Source organism: Pundamilia nyererei, unplaced genomic scaffold (assembly GCF_000239375.1).
Source record: "Pundamilia nyererei isolate P.nyererei 1_Seehausen unplaced genomic scaffold, PunNye1.0 scaffold00076, whole genome shotgun sequence".
Taxonomy (NCBI): Eukaryota; Metazoa; Chordata; class Actinopteri; order Cichliformes; family Cichlidae; genus Pundamilia; species Pundamilia nyererei.
In genome coordinates this window covers 200,331-227,838 of record NW_005187477.1, presented here as the reverse complement: position 1 = coordinate 227,838, position 27,508 = coordinate 200,331, and the positions used below count along the sequence as shown (strand labels likewise).

Genomic DNA, 27,508 nt, shown 5'->3' with positions numbered 1-27,508 from the left:
ATTACAGATGCAAAGACTGGAGACACTAAAAAATACTACTGGCTACCAGTGCTACCCCTCAGCCTTCTAGTAGATAAACCTATGGTATCAATTTAGAAATCCTGCATCACCTTGGCTTGATGCATGCTCAATCATCCAGGTAAGTAAACCCCAAAAGGTTGATTCTGTTTATCTGGACGTAGCGTTCTCCCACTGAAAACGCTACAACCAGATGAACAGAATCAACCATTTGGGACCTACATCACATTATTCTCACGTTCTAGTATTCACAAGATTGTCAGAAAACTTGACCTCTGACCTTAAAGGTTAATGTCTTGGATTCAAATTCGTCCAAAATCTTTCGTACACCTTTGGTATCAATTTGAACCTCCTGCGTCGCCTGGTTCTTGAGTTATCATATTCACAAACTGGGATTTCCAAGCTGCCTGCCCGTCTCACGGCCTTTTACGTCGGAGGGATAAAAAGTGTATCTACTTAGGCAGGTCAAGGCTAAGTGGATATGTTTATATACATGGCCATCAAACTCAAAGTGTTGGTCCGGGGATGTTATATCCCATTTTATAGAGAACAGTCTCTCTGCTGGTTTGGAAAGTCTGAAGCTCCAGTATTTAAAGCAGCCACAATTAAGGAAATGCCTGCACCTTTTATCTCTGAGACAGTGTGAGCAGTGAGTAAACCGCAGTTTTACTGGTTGGACTTTCACCAAAATAAAGGGTCTGACCAAGACATCTGTCCATTTTTAAAACTTTTTTGTGAGGAGATTGCTCACAGTTGAATTGTGGCACAAAATACTTGAGAAAATTACTTTATTTTTTCTGATACTCCTCATCCCCTGTGTCATGCTCTCTGCAGTAACACAAAAACAAAACACTTGAGTCTGTTTGAAGCTGCTTCAGCCTATCGTCACTTTATTAAGGGACACCCTGAAACAAAGGGTTCTCATTGCCATGACAGTCAAATAGGTACGGACTGGCCTTATTATCCCCACTGTGGAAAAACCTGACTGGAGAAAATGAATTGTTCTGTACACTTTAAAGGCTTTTTCATTTTCAACATGTTTGACTCAACCTTTAGAAATGCTGTCAGATGGGTCAGTAGCTAAGAGCGGTGATGTGCTGCATAACTGCACTTTACCTCATGTAACAGGGGAAAAAAGAGAGCCATGCTGGTTTAAAGAGCACTGTGATTAGAGAGACAGCTCCAAAGATCTTTTGGAGTGGTGAACTATGGCATCTTTTCTCCTGATGAAATGCATCAGTAACGAAAGTGTTGGCAGTCAACCTTTAGCCGAGACCTTTACATCAGCTGTTCTCTGAGCAGAGAGCGAGGAGAAAATCTAATTTTTATGAGTGTCACATGCAAGGTTACCGCTCCTTTATTACACCTACAAAACACACCTGAGGACTGTGGAGAGCTTAGCTTTATCAAAGCAACAACTTCAACACCTTTACAGATTGTACAAACCATTTTATATGCACCATGTAAACATGTCATGGTCCAAGGGTTGCTTTTAAGTTTTGGATTCAGATCTTTTTCTCCTTTTGTCTGCTCCCTTTAGATATCGCCACCACAGATCATCTGCCACTATCTCACCCTATTGTTTGAATCATCGTCATCTGTCACACTAACTCCCTCCATGAATCATCTCTCTGGCTTTTTTTCTTTCCTGTTCCCTGTTAGTTATTGGTTGTTTGTTCCCTTCCGGTTTTGCTTTGGTGGTTGGTTTGTGTGATGTCTTGTTTGTGTCATGTAATATGACGTTTAAATTAGTTTTCAAGCACAATCAAGTGCTTTGATTGTACATTCAAACCTGGTCAAACGCAGGAAAGAGGTGTGATTTTCAGCGTGTAGTCTGTCCTCTCGGTCTGCTGAGTTACATCACATGTGTTGACTTGCAGAGCAGTTAGTCGTCTCCTTCTTTCCATCTCAGACCGGCCGCCCCTCTCAGCAGATAGACAGCTATTGATAGAGTAAAGAAAAAGCTCCATCTGCCTCTTAATACAGGATAAGACTGTGGGAGGAAGGATGTGGGGCTTAATCTCTCTGTCTTTAATTGTGTCCCAAATCAGACAGATCCTCGGATTTTTAGACCGGCTACAACAAAAAAAAGCCTAAAAAGATCTTTTTTCTCAAATATTAAGATATTTGATCAATAAGAACCTCTGTGTGTTATATTTTATCCTCTCATCATCAGTCAGTTATGCAGTGTTAAGTTGATACATGACATAAGTACAGAGAATTTGAATTTAGGTTAAAAAAAAAAACACTATGAGAAGCAAATATTAAAGATTTTTTATTCCCTCTCAGTGGAAAAAGGATGCAGCACATTTTGTTTTAAATATGCACGTCTACAAAAGAAATCAAATTTAATTCAGAAAGCCTACAATCTTGATACAAAAACAAGCTTTACTTAGAGTATAAAGTTACCAGAACCATAGAGGCAAACAAACAGAGCAGGCAGAAAGAGTCTGAGAGAACTAAAAGCACAAAGTCAGCCTGGCAAAGAGGGAGTGGTGAGAGGTTTCAGTGGAATCAGGTGAGCAAAGGGTGATGCAGCAGGTGCAAAGGAGGTACAGGTGGGGGTGACTGCCACGAAGAGACATGACAGTAGATTAGAAGAAGATAAAAACAGACTTAACAGATGTCTGAAAGACAAAAGAAACTAGTGTTTCTGAGTAAACACTGTCAATCCAGTTTTAAAGGGTTTACATGGTATAATTCATTGTGGTTTGAAGCTGTGTTTAATTTTATTCAGAAAGGCAAAATAATTATGTGAATATAATCTATAGCATCAGAATTTTCACCAGCAGAATTTTAATGGAACTGTGGTCAGGCTACTTAATCCATATATCCATTTATTTATCCATTTATATATTTTATACATTTAGCCATGTATTAAATCTGTTATTATGAAATGCGATTCTAGAATTTATCTATTGGAAAATGTGTCAGCCAAACCAGGGTTTATGGTTTTGGACCCTCTGGGGATCCACCGGGAGTGCTACAGGGGTGCAGGGTATCTGGTCTGTTGTCATGAGCCATTCGGTCCCTGCACAGTTATAGTGAGACCTGGTCCTTCATCCCATCAACACGTCGGACACATTCCAGATTTTTGTGGATAGAATTTCTATGCATAGCCAAGTATGCAAGGTCACCCCTCTGCTTTCAGTAGATGATGTGCTTCGGCTGACTTTATCAGCTGGTAACCTTCAGCTCCCACTGAAGCGGTTCACAGCTCAGTGTGAAATGTGGGAATTAGAATTAGTGTGACAGAAATTAGTTTCCTCTAAAAGGTGTCTGGGCTCTCCTGTAGTGATTCAGCTATAAAGGAGGAAATCACAGTAGAGCCGTGACTCCTCCACATCAAAGGGAGTCAGTTGAGGAGGTTCGGGCATCTGACTAGGATTCCTCCTGAATGTCTCCTGGGTGAGGTATGTGTCCTACAGGGAGGCAGACCCAGGACTCGCTGTAAGGATCTGTCTCTCAGCTGGACTAAGAATCACTAAGTGTTCCCGTCGAGGAGGTGGCTGGGGTGAAGGAGATTTGAGCTTCTCTGCTTAGAAGGCTGCCTCTGCAAACAGGAAGTGACAGAAGATGGATGGATAGATAAGGAGATATTATTTGCATGACATTTTGCAGACTTTTTGTTGTAACCATGGCAACACTTTTATGAGTGACTTGGTGATTTAAAAGGTTAGACTATGTTTTTCCTGGTAAAACTCACACTGTTGAGCACGAGTCCTATCCTATCTTACCAGCATGAGGAAAATCCAGCCATAACTTAAGGGTGGAGACACCTGTTTGTTTGCCACTGTGGGACAGTAAAACTCTCTTAAAACCAGAATGTTATCACAAGTTAAAAATGATTTCTTCACCCCAGTCGGCAAGCAATCTCTTTTTTAATCTGCAGTGGAGGACTCAGATTTACCAAAACTGAAAATATATGAAAAATCAACCTAATGTATCAGTTCAGGGATACATCTGTCTCACCCTGCGTCTCTTCATTGGTCCCTCTGCTCCTGTAACATCTGCTGCTGTGGCAGAAAAACACTGCACACACATACCACACACAGAAGTGTGTGCATATTAAAGTTTATGCTCATAATCCATGAAGATGATAATGCACCTATTTAACTGACACCTATACACATGAGATGTCATGACTGACCTATATTACTACTTGCCTATTTCTTAAACACTCTCTATGCCCCCTTTATTTTTCCCTCCATCTGTCTCTCGTGGTAAATCCCTCTCCCTCCTCCTGTCCTTGAGCTGATGTGGGATGCTGCACTCCGTATTCATGCTTTTGTGTTTTTGGTGCGCGCCTGTGGGAGTGTGCAGAGTTGTTAAGATGCTTTTAGCCATCGATGTTTAGGTCTTTGCTGCAAAATGTTCACGAAAACATCAAAAGTGAACGCAAACTCATCTGCTTTTCTTTCTCTCTCGTTCTCTGCAGCCTGCCAGGACCACCTGAGACTAGTGGTGAGTTTGCTCTCCTTCCCACCTTTTCTTCCCCTTTCTCCTGGGAATTGCAGTGATGGGGACAGACATTTGATGCTGGTCCACCTCATCTATACCATGTCGCAGAGTTACAGAGTTTTATGGTTGAGAAATACTCGCTGTTTTCAAGACATTGTTGAGACCGTTTGCTTTATTGCCTTGTGAATAATAGTCTGATGCACCACACATAAGGTTAGACCAGATCTACAATAACGATGTTGGTCTTAATTCATTCTTTTTTCTTGCAAGTCGGTGGTGTGTACAGTAATCTGTAGGCAAAGGTCAAGAGTTTTTTCACCAGTTGTTGTTTGTAGTCTGAGTAACTACAAGTCCTTGTTATTGTTTTTTTAAATCTGCATTCATAGTTAGATTATAAGAGGACAATTATCAGTTATCTATATGCACCAAAGGCTCCAGAACAGTGGCTTTTACCCCCAGAGGCTTAAGCGGAGTATACACAGGAAGGCTTTAGCAGGATTGTGCTGATAACTGACCATCTCAATGAAATCTCATAGACTTGCAGTGATTACAAGCAAAACAAGCCTGGATTGACCACTATAGCGATCTACTGTCGGCTACAAAGGGATGGGAGCAGCAGTGGAGCTTTTCCAGATCAGTTTGCTTGTGCCTAACTTAGAACTAATTTAGCTCTTATATATTTTGCTGTGAGACTGGATCTTATTCTCATCATTTTAATAGTTTATCACAAACTGTATGATGTAGCCTAACAGACACCTCTCTGTTAACTGCACATCTGTTGTGAATGTCCTGTTCAGTACCATTGATTCTGCCTTTGCATTTGCATGTTCCAGTTTAACCGGTTTTCATACTAACTGGTTGTGTTTGTCACCGTTTCAACTCGGTGTAGCAAACTCCAGATATTTCCACTCACAGACTTTAGAAGTGAAAATTGAAGGCTGAAAATATGTGTTTACGTTTTCCCCTCAGTTTTTGAATAGATCGATAAGCAAATAATAAATATCGCCTCAGTGTAAAAAAATTATTATCAAAGCCTCAAAATGAGGACTCGCAGATGTCAACAAATCCCTACAGGAAAATTGAAAAACCTACTGGAATGGGTGCGAAAGAAAGAGCAAGCTTGAGGGACAGAAGTAATCTGCATGTAAAACACCAGGACACAACCATAATGTAAAGCACAGAGATGAACGCTGGCAACGGCTTCGACCACTTAGGCTCAAGCAGAAATCAGCCATGAGACACAAAAGACGCATAAAAATCTGCAGCTCTGTGAGATATTCAGTGACTCCACACTTACATTTTTTTTATTGATTTATACTCTGTTTAAATTTTACCATTCATTGTATAGAAAACGCACACACACCATACACAAACAGCAGTGAGTGACTTGCTGCACTTTTTGCACAAAAGCACTCAGTTCCACGCGTGTCAATGAATGGCCAAATAGCGTGAAGCCTTGAAGGGCTAATGCAATGCATTCTGGGTAACAGCCACTATGATGCCTCATTAGTTGTATCCCGCAGCGACCCAACCAAGTGATGAATGGGTGCTGTGTGGGGGTCATTACTGTGCTTGTATGCATGTGTGTGTCTTTGGATCACGTTGCTCTTGTTGTGTGTGTGTGTGTGTGTGTGTGTGTGTGTGTGTGTGTGTGTGTGTGTGTGTGTGTAAGACAATCTTTTACTCTGCTCTTTGTATGTGCGTGGGTGTTGGGTGTAATTGAAATATCTGCCACACACATTTACTGCATGTCTGTATTAATGGAGATCATCTCGTTCAGAATTTGCTGATGGAGCTCTGAGCTCAGGTCAAGGTGACAGGAACCCAGAGGGAAACTGCAGAACACTCAATTAAGGTGTCCAAATGAACCACCACCCTGAGCGCGTGCGCACACACCCACAGACACACACCCACACACCATGGTAACCCTGACTCTGCCAATATACGTATCATTTTTTTCCATTATTGCCATATTAGATAGTGCACTCCTCTCCCTGTCTCACTCTTTAATGTCTCTGTTCATCCTTCTGCTCTCATCTTTTGTTTCTCTACTTCCCCCTCTCATTTCTTCATCTTTTCTGCCACGCAGACTCGTCGTGTCTCTTTATTTACCCCTGTCAAGTTAAAGAGTATCCTTATACATTATTTATTTGTGTGCGTGTGTATATGAGTTGCTCGATTGAATATCTTCATTCTGATGTTGAATTCAGGTTATGCAATGTTCAAATTCAAAGACTTTCACTTTCAGACATGCTTGGACAGCAGAAGTTACAAACACTGGAGCTGTGCACAGATTATCCACTAAAATGTATTGTTACATAATTACACCAGATAACATGCTGCATAAACAGATGCTGGAACATCTGCATCATATTTGTGGCCATAAACAGCAGCGTTGCCATAGCAGCTTATCACCTACAACATACTTTATTGCGACATTAAAAATGAGTAACTGTTTTTTTAAAGCAGTGGTAATTTAATCAGTCCACATTTATCGTGCAGCACTTTTCCTGCAGGTGAGTTTAAAGTGCAGTGCTTATTGTTCAGACTGAACAATAAGACTGAACAATTGTATCCAAAATGAGCGATTAAATATAAATGAAATGAAATAAATGTAAACAAAAACAACATAGATTGTATGAGTGTAACGTGAGGGTTCGTTGTGTGGTTCTGAATCTCACAGAACTATTAGAAACAGCAAGATGGAGATGGATAACTTACTCTCTGCACACCTTCTTGTGTACAGCCCTCGTGATACTTCACTGGCCGCTCAGAAGCCAGGAAATCCTACACTCAGATAAATGCAGGAAAACCAACTAGGTAGATTCAACACATACTTATTACTGCTTTGAAAGTGCATGTGTAAACATTCAGACATTCAGATACATATAAATATCAAAACGGTTAACCACCGAATGGGTACATAACTTGCTTCTACACTTTACATCTGTATGCACAGCTACTGGTTATCCCTAGCACATTTATACTTTAGGCTGAGTAACTACAATCTGAAATATGGCTCCAATATGTGTTTTAATAATAATTTTTATGATCATCTGTGTCAGCTTAACAGTTCTCATCAGAAACCCTAATAAAGTCAGCCATGTGCATGGAAAATGAAACAAAAGCCAAAGCAGTGAAACATATTCCATATTCCTATAGAAGAGAAGACATTACTTCCCTTTCTCTCACGAGAATTATGTCTTATTCCAACCTGAGCTCTTACTGCTTAAGGACATAGAAACACCAGAGTCTAAATAAAATTTTGTCTCTTTTGAAAGTTAATCATCTTTGATAATGTTACCATAACAAATGGAAACAAAAGAATTCATAGAGTTCAAGAACTCAGAAATGTGATGGATGGTAGAAAAGAAGGCGTTAGGTGAAACAGACGAGCCTGTCCTGAAACATAACCTCTGCCCTTTGTGAACTTCAGGACAGGAGAGGAAGCAATGGTGCAGAGAAGGAAGAAGAGAGGAGCTGAAAGCATGTAATGTCTTTGTAAGCCAGTTTTTTTTCCTTTTCTTTTGTTTTTTCCAAAGCTAACCGCTAATCAAGGACCTCAACAAAAGCATGTACAGTGAAATAAAATAAAAACGATTTCCTTCCTTCTCCTGTCATCTCTTGTTAGTCGTCAGGAACAACTGCACATTAAAATTCTGGAAACGTCATTATTCCCTTTAGCTGGTATTAACTGTGGAGTCTATCCAGTAGAGTTGTGTATCTAAATTATTCATGCGGCTTTGCTTGTACAGGTGTTAAGACTCAAAACAAAACGTCTCTCTGGATACGATGCAGAATTACTTTTCAGACTGCAAAGCTGTTATATTGTATCGGGATTCCCTCCTTCTACCATTTTGGTTGTAAAATAATTTATGAGGTGAAGCTTCTTCATACAGTCTGAACAATGCAGGGCACCATGGGGAGGGTGTGTGTGGGGTTGTGTCTTTCTGTTGGTATAATTAATCCCTTTCTGATCTCGTGTGATTCTGTTAGTAAAAAGTGAGCAAAGTGGACAGATTCAACATCGCTGAAAGGAATCGACAGTAAGAAGTAAATTCCTCTGGCAGATTTTAATGATACACACCACCTAAGATCAAAGAAAATAAGTTTTAAATTTCAATTCATTGTTCATAAAACTGTGCAGGGTGTGAAATAATTTTATAACACTTGAATTTGGAAGTGCGTGCGTGTGTGTGTCTCCTGTGAGCTGGGTGGAGTCATTTTTGGGTGGGTTTTTTTCTGCTCGGTAGCAATAATTAGCAGATAATGATATAGGTACTGCACTGTTAGAGTCCAGCTTTGCAGCCAGTTTTCTAACTGATGATTTAACATTCAACCCTCTGGTCTAAATACACCTCTGGTTCCAAAAAACAAGAACAGCAACAACAGCAGACAAGACGCTAACACACAACTGTCAGAACCCAGAGTGAGACTGATATGAGTGCTTATCTGTTAACAAACTTTATTTCAGAACGATACTTTTACTGCGCATTCACACAGTTCTCGGGACATGTTCAGTGAAAAATGCATAGTGCTATAAGCTTTAGATGTCTGAAAATATCTGATGGAGGTAAATCCAAAGCTTGGACTTTGAGCTTCTGGGTCTAGGTCGAGGCTGCTGAGACAAATGAAATGGTTCTGATGAAAGCCAAGGTGGAATTGACTCACATAGAGGTTCGCAGGCACAATAAACAGCTGCTGAGGTGAATCCGGGTGTAAATTGAGGTCTGTGATTAATTTGACCTGTGGGCTTTAGTCAGCACGAACAGACACACGTTATATGGACAGGATGCCTCTAGAGACAAGTAAGAGGCGAGTTTAAAAGAAGAGAGGATCGATATTTAGATGCTTCTCACGTCTCTATTATTGTGACCAGCAGGCATCCTTTAGAGCTGAGGAGCTGCAGCTGTTTGGCCTCTGCCGCTCTGCTGGTAAGTCTCCATCAGTCATGTTCACAGGTATAATTATAGCTCTTTGGTTTGTGATCGGCAGGCTGGGCAACAAATCAGTCGCAACCCCAGAATGTTATATTACTTTTAGGGCTTTTTCAAAACTTTTCGTTTTCGTCCAATAAACCCCAATTTCGACATTTTGTGTCACTAAACAGTTTTCAGTGTACTGGTCTTATTATTATCCCTGCAGTGGAACCAGATAGCCTGTCTAAGAGTGGATGAATCACAGGGAAATTATGTGCTGAAATTTTTATCTCATTGATGCCAGTTAGTCTTTTATCACTGTGGACTATGTTCACACAGCATCGGAGGGTCTCGGGAGGTTAAGTGGCCGTTGAAGCAAACAGTTTATCAGACTGCTTCTGCTTCACATTCAAGTGCTCAGCTAGAAAAAGTAAGGTGGCTTTTAATGTAAAGCAAGAGTTTGTAACAGTGCGTGGAGCCAGCTGCAGTCTGTTATTAGAAAAGCAACTGATGCCGAGGATTTTTCAGCACTCTAACATTTTTTCATCTTTTGCAGTTCCTATGAACTTTTAGATAAAGAGCTGCAGGCTGAACACCTCCAGCTCTTCAGGAAGGTCACAAACTTTTTAACTGTGCTTTGCTTTTTTTAAAACGCATCAGATCAGATCAGCTGCTCATATTGTGACACCAAACCAGACTGCTAACCTGCTGTTTGCCTCTGCTACTTGCTGTAATCGCTATGCATTTAATTCTTGAAGAGTTCAGCTGTTCATTTTGAATCAGCTTTATTGAGGAGCAGCAGAGATTTCTTAAACCCTTTTAGACTGTGGATTTATTTCTGAAAGGAAATCAGAGGATTAACATTACCTGTGCTGGTCAGTGATTTAAATGCAATCTAGTGAGTGCATGTGGGTCATTATTCACCCTCATCACAAGACTAATTACACTCACAATTAGCCTCCATTTCTCTGTGAACCTCGTGGCCCTATTGTAATTTAAATCTAGAGGGATACCCTTTTTTTCCATCACAGGAGAGCTGCCTCTTCTGTCCCTTCTTTAATCAGCATTGTGTTAAATTACATTTTTGCTTTTTTGCCAGAGGAAAACAGTGATTTGGGCAGCACACCAGAATAAAAAATAAGTCATCTGGAGAGAAATCATCAGCTCACCAACTGCTGTCACGTAAATTGTCTTTTAGTCTTGCAGAATGATTGTCACATTTTATCGAAATCACTATGGTTAAAATGTTGCATGTATATGTAAAGAAGCCCTGCGTTTCATATGTCCTGCTCAATAACTGAGAGACCAACATATTTATTGTGGGCCTGAGTTACAACAAAGCTGACTTAGACATGATGAAGCAACAACTTGACTAATACACATTGTCTCATAATTAGTAGTTAACAATATGAACCTTGAGCTACAGTCCCACACACCAACGCAGATCTCTGTCCTAATGGGGACACACATACGATCTTCTGTTTTTGGCTATTAATGAACAAAATAAAGTTGGAAACCAGTTCAAAGACACTTCAAAGTGATCACCTCTGAAACATGAGCAGGTAGATGTAGAGACTTCTGCCTGACTGCTCATCAGTTTGTTAGCTGTTGAAGTTCAGGCTCTGCTGAGCCGTGGTCAGCACTGACTCATCGCTCTTCATCATCACTCTGGGTTGTTGGCTAGTTTTGTGTTAGCATGCTGTCTGTGCAGATGCTCACAAAGAGCTGGAGTTGTGTTAGCAGTGTTTCTGTGCTGCATGCAGTTGCACTTTATCATCACGCTCTTGTTTTTTTCAGCAATAAAAATAAAAGTAATGTTTATATCGCCGCTCCTCAAAAGCTGTATCGCCCTACTGCTCCACCATTTTCCTCCTCCTTCACATGAACTGAAATCTTTCTGCCTGTGCAGAAAACTGAAGAGCCTCTGAGCGTCCTGTCAGCCAGGATGCTTTAATCTGGGGCAGTAGAACAGATGTAGCCTCAAATCCATATTTACTGTCTTTTTGTCATTGTTGTTGTTTTATTGGGGCGTTTTTTGGGGGGAAGATTTTTCTCTGTGGACTGAACTCCATTCATACCGAGTTGCTGCAGGCTTTGTGCTCAGTGACCATTTAAGGCAGGATTATAACAGAAACTGCTCTCAGAAACTGTCAGCTGCAGCAGCTCAGTGGAGCTGGAGCCCGTTTCACTGCAAATGGCTGCCTGCAGTACATTTTTAAAAAGAACAGCTTTGACATTTAAATGGTCATAAATCTTTTATTCTCTATAGTTTCTAACGTGGCATATATTCTGAACTGGCACATGTGCACAACTACCTGGAAAGCAAATAAGGAGTTGAGCTGGAAACTTGGGAAATGTGAGACATAAAAGGAGCAGAGAAAGAGGAATGGAAAGCTTTATGCCCTGTAGCCGCCAACTACAGTATAACCCTGCAGATGCACACAGAGAAACAAATGTACTCACAACCAACACACACACACACACACACACTCACAGTTGTAATCCTCCGACTGTGGAGCTGCTTGTCCACACCCTCAGGACTAAAACTGCCTTTTAAATACAATAAAGTATAATCCTGTGAGCAGACACACACACCAAGCAGCATTTTTTCTGCTCTTCTTTCACTGTTTTTAATTCTGATTTTATTTTCAGGCCTCAGTTTATCCTCTGATCTGCTTTTACACTGTATTCATGCAGCTGCTGCTCTGGTTTTGAATGACCTGCTGTGCACTGAAAATGAGTTTATACATCTCAAGCAGATGGCTTGCTGTCTTAGTTCGAAGCTTTTGAGGAGAACTGAACAAATCATGGGCTGAAGAACTAAATGATCGATTTTATCAGTGTTACAAACGGTGAGCTTAATTTCTGTGATGCTGGAAACAAAGTAAACAGTTAAAACAGCAAATAATTATCTCACAAAGGACATAATGAAGAGCCGGACGTGCATATCCCCCTTTTAAAAAATTCAGTACTTCAGGTTTGACAGACAGATGGACCTCAGATGCTGCTGGAGGTGAAAATCAGTCTGTTGTGTTTTACTGCATTCTGCATGGGAAACCTTCACTTCGTACGACACTTTCACGATGAGATCACAATGTAAACAAAAGGGAAAGTGCAATGATTTGAAACAAATTATGGTGTCCAAGAGTGTTACTGTTTTTTCTTACGTAAACTTACATTTGTCTCCAACTGTGGTGTCTTACCTCTGCTTTTATTAACAGTGTTTGGGCACTGTGTTTGCTGTAGAAGTGAAAAGGACATGTTTTCTGCGGTGTTCCTGCTTAATACCAGATTTTTACTGATGAATAATTCTGGCTTTCCTCGACCATATTTTTGTTTTATAACGTGTTTAATGTCAAACTGATGACTGAAGTGCAGCACTTGGATTCTCACTGTGGAGACAAGCTCGTGGGTTATGTACAAAATGTGGTTTGGCATTATCTTGCCAAAATAATAAATGCCTTGTTAGCAGTGTATGTTACTCCAGAACCTTTAAATATTCAGTATTAATAGAGCCTTCAGAGTTAGTTACCCATTCCATACTCACTAATGTATCTCCACATTGTCCTCATCTGTGGCTTTTGAACTGCTCGGGGAAACTGTGGTTTTCCACACTTTTTTTTTTTTTACATCTTAGAACTAAATACAGTGTAAATGCACAACAGAGTGTTTTACACAGTAACAAGACATTAATATAAAAAGAAACAGGAGATAAAAAACTGAACACTGAAGCACCAAAAATAGCAAAGATAAAGAGCGATATAGGATTGGGATGTATCTATTTTTATTATAAGAGCACTGACGCGACACGTGAGCAACAGAAAGACTTTAAAGTAGTCGAAGTGAACATGACAAATTTCAGGCTCCCGTCTTTATAGAGCTGTTTTTTCCTCTGTGTGCTGTCAGTGGATTCTGAAGCTTTGGCCTATCAAACATTTCTTTATTGGGATTTTCAGTCACGCTCTCGCCAAAGTCTTGAAGCTGTTTTAGAGCCACAAACACTTTTTTTTGCATTTTAAAGTCTGTGTTTTTTTTAAGGGGGGGCTTTGGATTTGATGACATTCACCTTTTGTGTATCTCTGTAATGTGAGATGACACTGATTGTCTCCTTCTAGCCAACAAGCCTCAGCAGACATAGAGAAAATGATTGTTGAGAGACCAATTTGCTGTGTTATTCAGCCTCAGTTGCAGCTAATGAGAGTTTCTGTGTGTGAAGAAGAGGGAGAGATTGGAAAAGAGAGCACGTTTGTGAGGCTCTCTTTGTTATTTGTCCCTCACTGTGTGTTGCTCTGTCCCAGAGGACAATGGGTCAGATTTTATAGCGACAGCGAGGTGCTCGTGCTGTAGAATCACTCCTAATTCATGCAAACGGCTGTACAACAATCTGAATCTAAGGTGAGACAATGTTTTTTCCTTCAGTGTAAGTTTGACTGAATTAGCAGCTACAAAACTGAAGCAGAATCAGGGTCAGACTCAGATTTGCATCTCGGAAGCCAATTTCACACCTGAAATGTGTGTGAACCTGCATTTCCAACCTGCCATTATTATGAAGTCTGTGTGATGTTAGCATGTGTCCTTTGGATTCACAGCTAGCGAGTGGGCGTGGTGTTTGGTGCATGCCCCATCCAGGCAGCCCATTCAGCTCAAGCTCACAGAATAGTTCCAGTTGCACAGATGCATTTGAAGTAGAGGATATCCTGCCATGTGCTGCACATGAGGGAGGGAAAATATGAAAACGACTTTTCCTGCATTACACCTGTGGACATTGCAGTGTTTACACTTTTCTGCTGAGTTTTTGTGTTCAGTAACATCACAAATATCGTTTAAACAAAAAACAAGGAGACCAAGAAAACATCTATTTTGTCTTTATGGAAGTTTTATAGGGTTGACTAGACCCTGCTGGTGTGCAGAGACAGATCGCAAATGCAATGAACTCTTCTGAATCCTCGAGGAACGTTTGACTGCAGTGTCCCATTATTTTAATAACTAAAGATAAGGGAAATTAATTTATTATAGTGAGATGTTTTAATGATTAATGTCTTCATTATGTCAGCGTGCTTCAAAATGTAACTGAGTGAGACAATGAACAATAACTAACATCTAACAATGGTGAATATTGCTTTCTTCTTCAGTACTGGGCACAGGTCCTTCATAAAAGCTAAAAAATGTCCAGAGTTTATAAAATATATTTTTCCATTCTGGTCACAGATGCCGTCTCTGGGCACCACAACACTGCCATCAAAGTAGTCATATTTATACTATCAAATTTTCTATAAAGAAATCTAATTATTAAAAGTAGAAACACCACCAAGCAGTTGGTCGTGTCTGATCCTAATGAGGCTAAAATCCAGTCATATCAAATGCAAAAGCAATGACTATCATCCACATGCACGTCACATTTATCATCTGTAAACGAGCTGCTCGCGATGAACAGAGAAGGACGGAGCTGCGCAGTAATAAGGTGGCAAGAAACGATGTGAAGATAAGGTCATGAAGTGCTGCAGGTCAATACCTCTGTGTGTTTAGACTGAATTTAATTACAAGTAGACATGTGCCGAGATTTAAACAAACTCAAAAGCTTCATGCTTCTGTGACTTTTACCAAACACCTAGACTGAATATGTGTGTTGAATTACAAGCAAATTACCTGAGAAAGATCAGATTGCGGTTCAGTTTTAAACAAACGGCCTCATTTGTTTAAATCGATGCAACCCTCAGCGTTATTACCCAGAAGTGTCACTGGCTCTTTTTTCTGGAGCACTAGATTAATGAACACTTAACCCCATCATGCATACTGTCTGGGCCAGCAGCAGGTAAAGAATGAGAGGAAGAGTGTGGATACTGGATTCGATCATTATTTTGGTTTCAACGTTCGCATTTTTAACAGCTCAATGCACAGTGGTACTTTTCACCTGAGCCATATTTCCCTTCTTTGGGGGTTTAAATTATAAATGCAAACAGAAATATCCATTTTTAAGAATGATTGCTACAAACTGTGAAATGGCTGCAGTGGACTGAGCAGTGGCCTGTGTCACAGTTCTTGCTCAGATTGTTGTGTGACTGAGCGTAGAAACAAACGATCTGCCCGGCACACATCATGATTCTCCACTGAGGACACTTGTTGGTAGCTAAACTAATCACTGCTCATGCTGCTTATTTTATAGATGCTGACTTTCAGGAAACTTTGCAGTTGCATGCAGTGGTGAATCACCCAAAGGACTAATATGGAGGGAAAAAAGGCATTTCAGTTTGATGGTCGGGTATATTTATTTGAACTTGGGCACTTTCCAAAAACCAATCCAAATAATAGAGGATGAGTCACAAAGGATGGAGGCAGAGATGAAGAGACAGCTGGTGTTTCTGCACTGATTGCAGACTAAAAAGAAAAAGTTTTGGTCCAAATATTGAATTTCCAGTTTGATGGGCACTGCAGTCCTGCAGATTGTTTTTAACTTCTCTACTCAGCTCTCTACGGGTCGGATTGTGCAAACTGGGTTTTGGCATAAAAGTACTGACCAGATTCTTGTAGTGAACTCGAAGATTTTTGCGGTGATCTGAACCAATTCAGAGAGATATGGAGGGGAGAGGAGATGAACTGCCTTAAATGTATACAAAAGTATTTTAAAATTGATGTGATATTTGACCGGGAGCCAGTGAAGCTGCTGCAGGACAGGGGTCCTAGTGATAATACGGGCAGCAGAGTTCTGGACACGTTGAAGCTTATGGATCGATTTCTGAGTAAGACCAAAGAAGCGTGAATTGCAGTAGTCAATCCGAGAAGTAACAAGGCTATGAACAAGAATGGCAGTGGCATGTGGTGTGCCATGTCTATATTTGGCATAATGGACAACGACGCGACAAATGCTCGCAGATTACCAAGCCGCCTAATTCAAAATCTGATCTCACAGATGACCTGGAACCAAAACCAGTGAGACTAATCTGACCTTGGATGGATTTCAGTCTGATCAATGGATTTATGCTAATAAATTTTAAAACATATTTTCACTTTATAAAGTTTCTTTGTGGTGAAGCAAACTGGAAAATATTAAATTCATTAAACGGATGTCATTTCAGGACCATGGACAGTGCACAAGGTTGCCACGGCGATCTCAGCCGTGTTGTTCTAACTAAACAAATCCAGAACAAAAAAACTGTAGTGAGACTGTTAACAGAAACAAACTTTTGTCATTCATGCATTTCTGGTTTATCCCTAAAGTGATATAAGCTGTTTCCAACATACTCCGACTCTGTCAGACTGCCACCGTACGTCTACATTTAGTTGTGTAAATGTGGGTAAAATGTAGATAAATAAAATTGTATAAATGTATAAGTGTACTTGTATCCTTTTCTGATCACAGTTGACGGGCTGTGCCTGCCCACTCAGTAAATTTCCTGCAGCTGAATGACTTCTCTTTTGCGACCCTGCTCTAAGTTGTGCAGTTGTTGGCAAAATTAAAATGAACTTTTGTAAATCACCCGTGAAACGAACCACAACCTTCAGCACTATTTGCACTCAAATCATTTTCTCCCTTTTATTTAGTTAATCTTGTCCTGTGTGATCAGTAAAACCTGATGGTAGGAATCTTAACAAATACATACTTTATTACTTCCCACCAGTAACTCCAGTATTCCCTGTCCCAGTAATGAAGTATACATATTTTGTAGCTGAATTTTGAAGTATCCAGTACCTACCATACATATATTTTTCTACTTTTACTCCCTACAGTTTTACAGATATTCCCACTTTCTACTCCTACATCACTTCAGGTTTAATGATTGACGGGAGTTAATATTTCCTGTTATTCTTGTCTTCCAGATGCCAAACCAATTTGAGACTAAATGGAGAAAACAATAATACTTAAAAAACTGTCCTGCTGGCATATCCATCACTGAGAGATGAAAACGTTTATGCATCAGTTAGAGCATTAGACTCAACCTGGAACTGCATATTTGGTCCAGATGTCCATAAATTGTCCATCGAGCTGAAGTGTAAGGGGAGTAACATTTTTCTAAGTGACAGGTAATTTCAAATGCAACATCTCTAACAGATCAACAAATATAATGAAACACATACTGTTTCATTTCTGTTAGTCACACAGTGTGTCTGTCAGCTAAAGGCACTGAAAAGACTAACAGATAACTTCACTCAGAGACAGAGAAAGATGTGAGAAAGAAAGGGTTGTTTTAAAGGTAGGGCTTCATCAATAAAACCTAAAATCTGCAAATTTAAAGCTCACATGGAATGTCCTCATTCCTATTATCTAGAACTACACTAGTTATGTTCACTTCAGTCACTTCAGTATAGTTTCTCTGCGATTTTAAATTAATCTATTATTGTTTTAATAACGATATTCAGTTAGCTTTGGAAGAAATGGCCTGTGGGTGGAAACATCCACCAAAGAGCTTCTTTTTACTTTGAGTACATTTCAGAACCTGCACTTTAAAGTGAAAAGGTTTCTGTGACATAATAGCTCAAGTCTGCACTTTTACTTTAACATGGATCAGTGGCCTGAGGGATTATTTGAAGCTGCTTCATGGTTGTTCGTCACCACATTCGCACTCTAGAGAGGGCTGTGATATCAGCAAAAGTCCCCCAGCCAGGGGTCACCTCATAGATATAGTGGTGATGGCTTTGCACCTAAACCAGCGGTCCCCAACCCCCGGGCCTCGGACCGGTACTGGTCCGTGAGTCGTTTGGTACCGGGCCGCGAGAGTTGAGGCTCAGGTGTGAAATGTATGTTTTTCAGGGTTTTTATCAGTTTTCAGCGTTATTTTGTTATCGTTTTTATCGTTAACTCGGTTTTCCTGGGTCTTGTCACGTGTGTTATGAATAAATCGTATTTTTTTCTGTACCGGTACTAGTTTTATTTTGTTGTATTTATCCGCGACACCTTAAAGGCCGGTCCGTGAAAATATTGTCGGGCATAAACCGGTCCGTGGCGCAAAAAAGGTTGGGGACCGCTGACCTAAACCATTATATTATTTTTATTATTTGTTACAACATTTAAAGTCCCTTCACACAGAAAAGACATTCACAGGTACCTCTCTCTCTCCCTCTGCTAATGCATTTCTGTCTTCTGCTTTGCACTGAAAGCCTCACACTGGCAGCAGAATGGCTTTTATTGAGGAGACGCCACAGAAAATGAAATGCATTTGCAGCAGAGGAAGGACTTTCGGTGTGCTTTCAATCCCTAACTATGTGTTTACCAAACAAAATAACAGTAATTTTAGAATCTTCCAGACATCTTTAGAGGAGCGGGATGAGACAGAACCGCTAATATGAGCTGCCAACCGCAGTCACACATCCAGACACAAACAGCAGAAGCTGAGAAAGTTACTAATCTGAGAGCTGTTGTAGTAAAACTGAGGATTATTAGCAGGATTTTTGAAGGAATTTTTGATTTGATTTGATATACCTTTATTAGTCCCACAAGGGGAAATTTCATTTAAAGCTTTACTGCACAGACAGACATGTTTTCTATAGCTTATTGAATGTAGCACATAATTTGAGCTGAAGGGGAACTATAATGACAAAGTGGCTGAGGTTTTAAGTAATGAGAACAGTGTATCTCTGCAAGTAATCCCTGCCATGGGACTGCCTTAGACTGGTGTAAGTGTTCAGTTTTACACAGACAAGAAAGGAGAGAGAGCTGCCTTCAAGGGGAACAGAGCTAAAACTGTTTGTCTGAGACTGCAGGTGAAATAAGGGGCTTATGAATATACTTCTTTAGTGAAGTCCAAGAAAAAGAAAACATGGAGCTGAAAATGAGAAGAATAGCTTCCTTTAGCTTTATTTATTTTGAGGCAGCTCCCTCTGTACCAGCTTTATTTAGTTGACATGGGAATATTCTGAGCTGTGGAGAATTAGATTTCCCACAGAAATGCTGAATATGTTAGCTCTGTTGACTCATATTACTTTGAAAACTTCAAGCTGTTCTCAAGTCACGGGATTGCAATAGGATTCTTCTCATTTTGTTAAATGGAAGCAGCGAATGAAAACACAAAACAGGAAATATTTAAGAAAAAAGACGCGCTTAGCAGATTCAACAGAAAAATAAAAACTAGAAAGATTGAATTCTGTCCGCTTTTACAAAGAAAGTACTTGACTCTTAAATCCACCGACTACACACTCTCTCTTTACACTAAATAATTCACAGACATTGAAAAGCTTTGTCCAAGTTCAGGAACAGCCTTGTACCTGTTGTTTAATCCTCCTCCAGTTTATTGACTGACTGTAATGGAGGTCATCTGCAATTTTTCGCTGACTGTAGTTGATTGGTGCACTTAGCTGAAATTCTGTGAAAACCTTTTCATGAATGACTGAAACAAATAAAGTTTAATGTAGGCTTTGTATTTAGTTTGAACTTGTAAAAGACTGAAACGCTGTGAAAAAGCATTTCTCTTAGATTTTTATTTAGTTCCCAGTGCTCTTCCCGGCCTAATGGTTGGTTGGTTGTGCTATTCATGCACCATTCAGTGTGTGTGTGTGTGTGTGTGTGTCTGTGTACACAGCTACTGAGTGTTGCTAAGTCTTGCTTTTCAAAGTGCTGTTTGTCGTCTACTCACTAAAAATTCCCACAAGAGACGGCGAGTTTGGGGATCGTCATTCCACTGTAGAAACAGATGGAGATATATCAGGTTATATGCTTGACTGTGCATATCTGTTTCATTCTTTATTATAAATAAAGCTTTGTCTGTCTTTGAGGCTGTGTTTGCTGCAATAACAATAACTTTCATGTAATGTACATAAGTTACATGGAAACATAAGATTAATTATTTATTATATGGTGATTATTTTTCATCAAACAAATAATTTATAGAAGTAAAACAGACAAGAACTTAATTGTGTGACTTGTAACAGTCTTGGAATAGTTATGTGTTACATTATTAATGTATGCAGAAAGGTAATGTGATTACAGTAAGACTGCAGGCCACAAGTTTGACATTGAAGTAGCAGATTTCTGAGTTTGAAAAGGTCCAAGAACATTTTACACATGTGAGGTGAAAAACTGCATTGAAGTAATAAATGAGAACTCTGCAGTATAAAGTGGGGCACAGTACAAAGCAAAGAGTGCAGTAAAATGTTCACGTAGGTCACTTTACTAACAGGAATGCAACATCAGGTCTACAAAAATAAGCCTTTTAGGTTAGAACATAGATATCTGGTGTATTTGGGGAGATATCAACTCACATCTAATTGACTGGACTGAAATGCCAAAAATGAGCAACTCCAAATTTAGTTTAGTAACTTTTCCAAACACCTATGAGGTCTAAAATCCGTTTGGCAGAAGGCGCCCACGGGTGCACTGCTGCATCTATTCTCTCTTCTACTACAGCGATGACTCATGCCGGCACAAAGCCACTCTACCGCTGATTGATTGCAGAGTTTTCTCACTGAAAGCAGCCCAGCATTGAAATAAAGCATGAGGCCACATTGGTGGGGAAGTGCTTTTAGGAACCAGGGAGGCAAGGAAACACCATCCAAGAATCCAGCCGGAGTAGCAGATTATTGTGTTTAAAGGCATATCAGGTGCCCAGACGTGAGATGGAAAACTGAGGGTGAACGCAGTGTGAACAGCAACATTTCAGCAGGATGATGTTTCTTTGGGAAGCTGAGAAATCTGTGTATAACATTTTTTATTTTTCCAGAAGACCTTGCAGTGCATTCCTAGAGCCCTTCTGCTTCTTACTTCCTTACTTTTGCTGTGATGGGGGGGGGGGTTCACACAAGGCTCCATTAGGGTTTACGATTTTCTGGAGCCTGTTAATATTGCTTATTACTGTAGTTTTCTCTTCAGTGTTAAAATATTCAACAATATGGTGCTGTGTTAAATCTTCACGAAGGTCATGTAGATGTTTTTTCGCAACATATCACCCACCTCGATATTGTTGCAAACCAAGCATCCCCTCAGAGGTCCTCTGTGGAAACACTCAGCATTACACTGGTGGTTCCCTTCATTGTTCCCTACAACACTTGGCTGCCTGAGTATATTTTGCAATTTATTTATATTTTTTACTTGCAGTCTCCCCACTCTTCCGTTCTGCGTGTCACTCGATTAATTCTGCCCTTTCATTCCCCACTTGGTCAAACTCCAAGTCAAACGTCTTGTTCTGCATCTGGCAACAGCGTTCTTGTTTGTTCCACAGCTGGTGGAGAGCTGGCAGCTTTATGCTGAGCTCACGAAGGCTGCAGAGCAAAACAAGGATCAGTCCAAGACCAGCTGGAGTTCATCCACAGGATGGGGAACTTACTGGGGAGGCAGATATGTTTTGTGTTTCTTTCTTCTTTTTTTTAAAGTGTGGGTGCATCTCCTTTTCTGTGCCCTTCACTAACTCCAGCTCTATGAGAAACATGTATATCAAGCAATCATATAAACCCCCAAATTTTGGAAATTTTTAAATGATTAGACAGAAAAATGATTCTGAAAATCTGCAGGTGAAACACTGAAACACACGCACACATTCATCAGCTGAGGTTTCCCAGCAATCCCATGATCCTCTGAGGGATAGTGTCTAGAGGGAAATGCAGTACATTGTTGTAACTGATAAAACTGAGAGAGCGATGAGATAAGAGGAATGAGACAAGAAGAGAGAGAAAAGTTTGATGTACATGCACGAGTAATGCGTTCATCCCCTTCTTCTCCAGTCAGGTCATTAATCCCAGTGCTGATTGTCTCATTCCGGTCATTGTTCAGATACAGGCTAAAAACACTATTTATTGGTGATTGAAGACTAGGACATAAAATGGATTCACAGTGTTGTGTGTGCATATGTGTAATGAAAAAATGGATTTATAGATCACGTGTGACAAATCGGGCACAATATCTGTGTGTAGCTGTGTACGGATTGCCCACTCATGAAACATGCGCATGTTTGGTGGATGAATATCAAAAGAGCTCACAGTTTCCCTGCTTTTAGTGGTTTATTACTTTTGCTGCTTAACACATTAGAAATGCTCTGTTGCTTTTCTCAGACAAGAGAAGGAGAGGGAGGGTGAGAACCTGATGAAAAGTAGAAATGTGTGGGTACACTTGTGTGTGTTCAGGTCCTGCTGGTTCACAGATGTCTCAATTTGTGCTTTTGCCAGTCACTGATGACATCACCTCCCGAAAAGGAGCCACACCCACACACAGGAAAGATAACACTGCCAACAATAGGCAAATTTGTGGTAGAAAGATCAATTCTGAATGTCAGTGTTTTAAAATTCCCATTATCCTTCTTGTCAGTACATACAGCATGGTTAAGGTTATGGAAAGACTGTTACAGCTAGCGTCCCTCCAGATTTCCAGCCTTCACACATTTACTTTCCACTTCATTTCTTAGAGGACACCTTTTATTCTGCAGTGGCAGCAATAAAAATGGCACAGCATGCAAACCATGAACTGCAGAAGTGTTCAATATGTGTGCAGTTCCTTTATATATGGGGCTTCACATACAAATTAAAAAGTGTCTGCATCATTCAGTCAGCCCAGTGTAATGCATTGTAATGAAGATCTAGTATTCTTCTTCTTATGTTATAAACTCATATTTCTTTGAGTGAGTGGATGTCTTACTGAGCTTAAATGCACTACCAGACGCTATCAGCTGTTCAGACCTTCTGTTTGTGATGGCCAACCAATCAGAATAAAGTTGTCTTAAAGGCAGAGAAGCTAAAACATGTCTTGTCAAACAGAACGTGGACAAACTCCTCTGTAACATAACGAATACTTATTAACTGTGAATGAAGCAAATCTACTCTTCATTTAATCCAAAAATAAGAAATATGCGTACATGATGTTAACATTTAAAAAAAACTGACAGCTAAGCCTTCGGCTTTCACAGTTGATAGAAGACATTCACTGTGCTTCATATCTTTCTGATGTTCCTCCTTTGATGAGGTAGTGATAGTGCTAACATCACACACGCAGACACACAAAATAATGTTTTTCTCCGTTTGCACATTCAGGCTGAACCATTAGTAAACATGCCTGGCTGCAGGTTTTGCTGCTGGTTTTCTTCAGAGGAACACTTTATAATCATTCCTTCCTAAAAATTAGTGTCACCAAAATTTACAGCAGCAAAATGTTTTCTGTGAGCCTCAGCCAGCTGGCTCCGGCTGATATTTCGGAGTAACCTGACAAAGGGAAATCACTCATCAAATTTCCTTTGACTTGGTAAATGGGATGAAAAAGTGGCACAGAAGGAGGACGTGGCATGTGAAAGAAAATAGAGTAAATTGATCTACTTGTGCCCTGGGCAGTTTTTTCATCACTCAGTTTCAGTGACACAAAGAAAGGTAAAAAAATCTTCAACCTGAAACTGAAACAAAACCGAATCTCTTCAGATTTCAGTGACAGTTTGAGGATAATCACTATGCATGACTGCGTGGGGACCAGGGGACCCACAGACGCCGTGTTGTTTGTTCTGAAGGTGTGACAGCACTGTGTGCACGAAGCTGGTTGTCTCCCTGTGAGCTGTGCTTTGATTAATTAGCCCTCTGGTGCATGCTGGGAAAGGCTCCAGCTAGTAGCTGGGAAGAAATTAAGAGGAATTTGATTTCTGTCCTGATGGTGTCATACTAACATTTTATAGTAATAGTGTTCAAAACCTATTGATGTTTAGTAAGCAAAGCCCACATCATGCAACAAAGATTAATGCGTACCTTTTCTTTAAGGATCAGCGGTGTGAGGTCTGCTGGAATAAACAATAATTAGGTTTTATTTAGTTTTGACTTCTTGTTTTTCAGTGGGTGAGTTTGCTTGATTCAGGTTAGGTTTGGGTTTTTTGGAGGGGTGGTTGGTGGTGGTTAGCACTGTTGGCTCACAGCAAGGTCCTGAGTTCAATTCCACCATCAGGCCGGGGTCTTTCTGTGTGGACTTTGCGTGTTCTCCCCATGTTTGCGTGGGTTCTCTTTGGGTACTCCGGCGTCCTCCCACAGTCCGAAGACATGCAGTTAGTGGTGATGGGTTCACTGGAAACTCTAAATTGCACATAGATGTGAATGTGAGTGTAATAATTAATCAATTATTTATGTATGAATGGAATATCTCAGAGGCAAGATTTGGGGAAATCAGTGCAGAGAAATACACTTTTTCACAGCGGTTGACTCACAGTCTTGTAGACATCCAACATCTCAATATGCACATCTATCAATGCCTCTTAAGATAAATTTTGATTTAAAATGAATTCATAAACATTAAAAATTTGATAATATTTTCTCTGTATTTTATTTATTTTAGTTAATTTTTCAAGTTTACAAAATATTTTCAGTTGGTTTAAATTGTTTACGTGGGTCTAATTTTATGTTATAAAGTATAAAGGTTATTATAACTGTACAGGTCCAATCCAACAACACACATATCATGCAGGCCATCAATCTCATAATTCAAATGGAAATTGAACCAAAGGAAGAAACAGTCTAATTCAGGTTCAGTTCAGTGGCTCTGATCCGTGTCTACAAGGGCTAGCAGACAGCTGTTTCACAGCATCTGTCAATGAGATTGGAGTTTTAAATAAATTATCCACTTACAATTATGATGGGAAGTCACAGAGCCTAAAACTGTATTTGTACCCAGTTGTTTGTTTATTTGTGCTATAAAGTTGGGCATTTTAGAGTTTGTGTGGATTCACACACAAATGTTAGTGTTTCACACGTCCATTAGTGCAAGTCATCATGATATGTTAGATATTACCAGGCCATTTATCCAGCTTTAGAATTTAGAGCCAAGTGAGGTGACCGAGCACATGAGGGCTGACCCAAATACAAAACAGATACATTTAATGAAAGCTAATCATTAGTTAATTACTATGAAGATGACTTAATTGTCCTTCCCAAGCCAAAAGGTGTAAATTAAGTATCATTTTATCATTTAATCATGCTTTTGAAAGCACAGTGTGGAACAGCTGTGCTGACATCAGTACAGATATCATATATTTATACTGACTTGCTCCAGTCTTTGTAGCATGTCACTGTTGAACAGCCTCAAGATTGTGTTTAATGTCTTTGTGTCAAAATGACAAGCCTCTGGATTAAACCTAACATTTGATCAACAAGTTAACAAACTCAAAAGAGACCAAAAATTTTAACTAATGGGTGAGTGGAAAAGATAAAAACTTAAACACAACGGTCCAAGTCTGTAGAGAAAAATTGTCACCTGGCATATAAACTCCAAACTCCTTACCCTTTAGTTTTCTTATTTCCTGCTAACTAATACTGCCACAGCACCATCACCAAAAGATGCCATATATGTAAGGAAACCATCAGGGTTTCTGTCACCTGATGGACTTCAGCTACAAAAGAAATAATGCCTTGTTTTTATTAATTAACTTACAAGTCAGCATATGTGTGCAGAAATTGACACACTCCACAAATGACAGAACAACAAAAGTGAAAACTGAGGGAATACAAAAGCTTTAAATACACAAAAGGTAATTAGGAAAATGGGAAACGCCGGGATACACAGCTGAAACTAATCAGGAAAAACAAGTCAAGGGAAGCAACATTGAATACAGCATACAGACTGACTCCCCGGCACCGCCCCTTTGATCTCACTGCACCACCCCTCCCCTGCAGCTGAGCCAGAGACCACACCTCCGCCACAATGAACTGAATGAAGAATAAATGATGCCAACAACATGCAATAAAAAACATCAAAGTCAAACACTTGGCAGAAGATTCATCTCAAGATTAAAAGCTGAAAATACAAATAGTTATTTTGTGTAAGCTATGACATGTGATTGGTTACTGTTTAACTATGCTTGTCAAAATTAAAAAGCTTTCTTCCTACAGTTACTAAGAACTAGAAACCAAATCAGAAAATATTTGATCATGACATACCAGACACCAGTGTGTGTGTGTGTGATACAGAGCAACATTTTGGGGCTGCTGATGAAGGTTAAAACCAAACATATAAGTCCTTTTTGTAAACTCTTGACCTCATTAGACAAAGTGGCTTCTTCCTCTGAGTTTCAGATTAAAGCTTCAAACACTTCTAATCTAGATCAGATCACTAGATCTGGCGCTGGCGAAGAGATCGAAATAGTCCTTCAAATAAAGAGGAGTCTTATTAGGAAAAAGGGGCTTTGTTGTGAGGCGAGTGTTTGGGAGAGCATCAGGTGGTTTGTTTATTTGCTGACTGAAAGACACTTTTCTAATTCACGGATTGTATCCTGCTGCGTCTCGCCATCTCCGTCTTTTCGTCATCCACTCACCATTCAAAGTTTGGATGAGGATTTCTGTGGTGACAGTAAAGTAACAGCCAGCCATCTAAAGGACAGTTACTCTGAAAAATGATTGTGTTTGTGTACCAGAAAATGAACATTGAGAGAGAAAGACAGAACTGAGAGAGAAAGCGATGGGCTGAGAGGCAGAGAGAGGGTAGAAATAGATGGAGAAAAGCACCAGCGACCATAAAGCCTCTCCCCTCTGGAAGTGTTGCTGCGACAGCTAATACAGTCTGCTTTAAAAGACCAGAGACAAGTCTGTTAGACTGCTGGCTATTTTCAAAGTACCCAGGAGTGGCATCTGTCCTTGAGTTAGCGCTCTCTAAGCCTTTACCAAATGTCTCACAAATTTTAGCTTTTAACGTGGCTTTAACCCAGCAGACCTGCAGGTGTTCCACATCATCTGGTTTTTGGTGTTAAACACACTGTTGCAAGCTTACATTGTGTTAAGAGAAAATGCACCGTTTGAAGACTCACATTTTGTTGAGAAAAAGCTCAAAATAAAATAGCTTTGAGTCCTGCTTATTTCCTGCCAGCCATCCAAATATATGGTTGAATTCCTATACGTGGGTTTATTAGCAACCCGTTTTTCTTAGCAGACAGCAGTTTCTGTGTCTTTGTCTTCCTCTGTCTATGTGAGGGTTACATTGTTGCATGTCAGATCGCATACTTCCACACATGTCTACATTTCTTCATGTGCATTATGAATACCCACGTGGTGTGCACGGTAACATGCTTCAAACACGCTTCAAACTCAGCTTCACTGTCTATGCTCGCTAGTGTAAGGAAAGCAACCACCAGTCGATTTTATCCAGCAGCATGAAGATAAAACATCTTTTGTCAAAGCTGGGAAGGCGCCAAAAGAAAGCTGCAGCCGATCCAGGAGAGAAGAACAACCGCTGCCCAAGC

General features: G+C 40.1%; 1 protein-coding gene across 1 annotated transcript in view; it reads left to right on the top strand.

Moving 5' to 3' along the window:
• Positions 1 to 27,508, top strand: part of slc8a2b (solute carrier family 8 member 2b) — a 199,495-nt gene that overhangs the window by 103,065 nt on the left and 68,922 nt on the right. Inside the window, exon 5 of the mRNA XM_005737423.2 lies at positions 4,457 to 4,482. The gene's annotated coding sequence lies outside the window, so the exon portion shown is untranslated. The remainder of the gene's footprint in view (positions 1 to 4,456; positions 4,483 to 27,508) is intronic.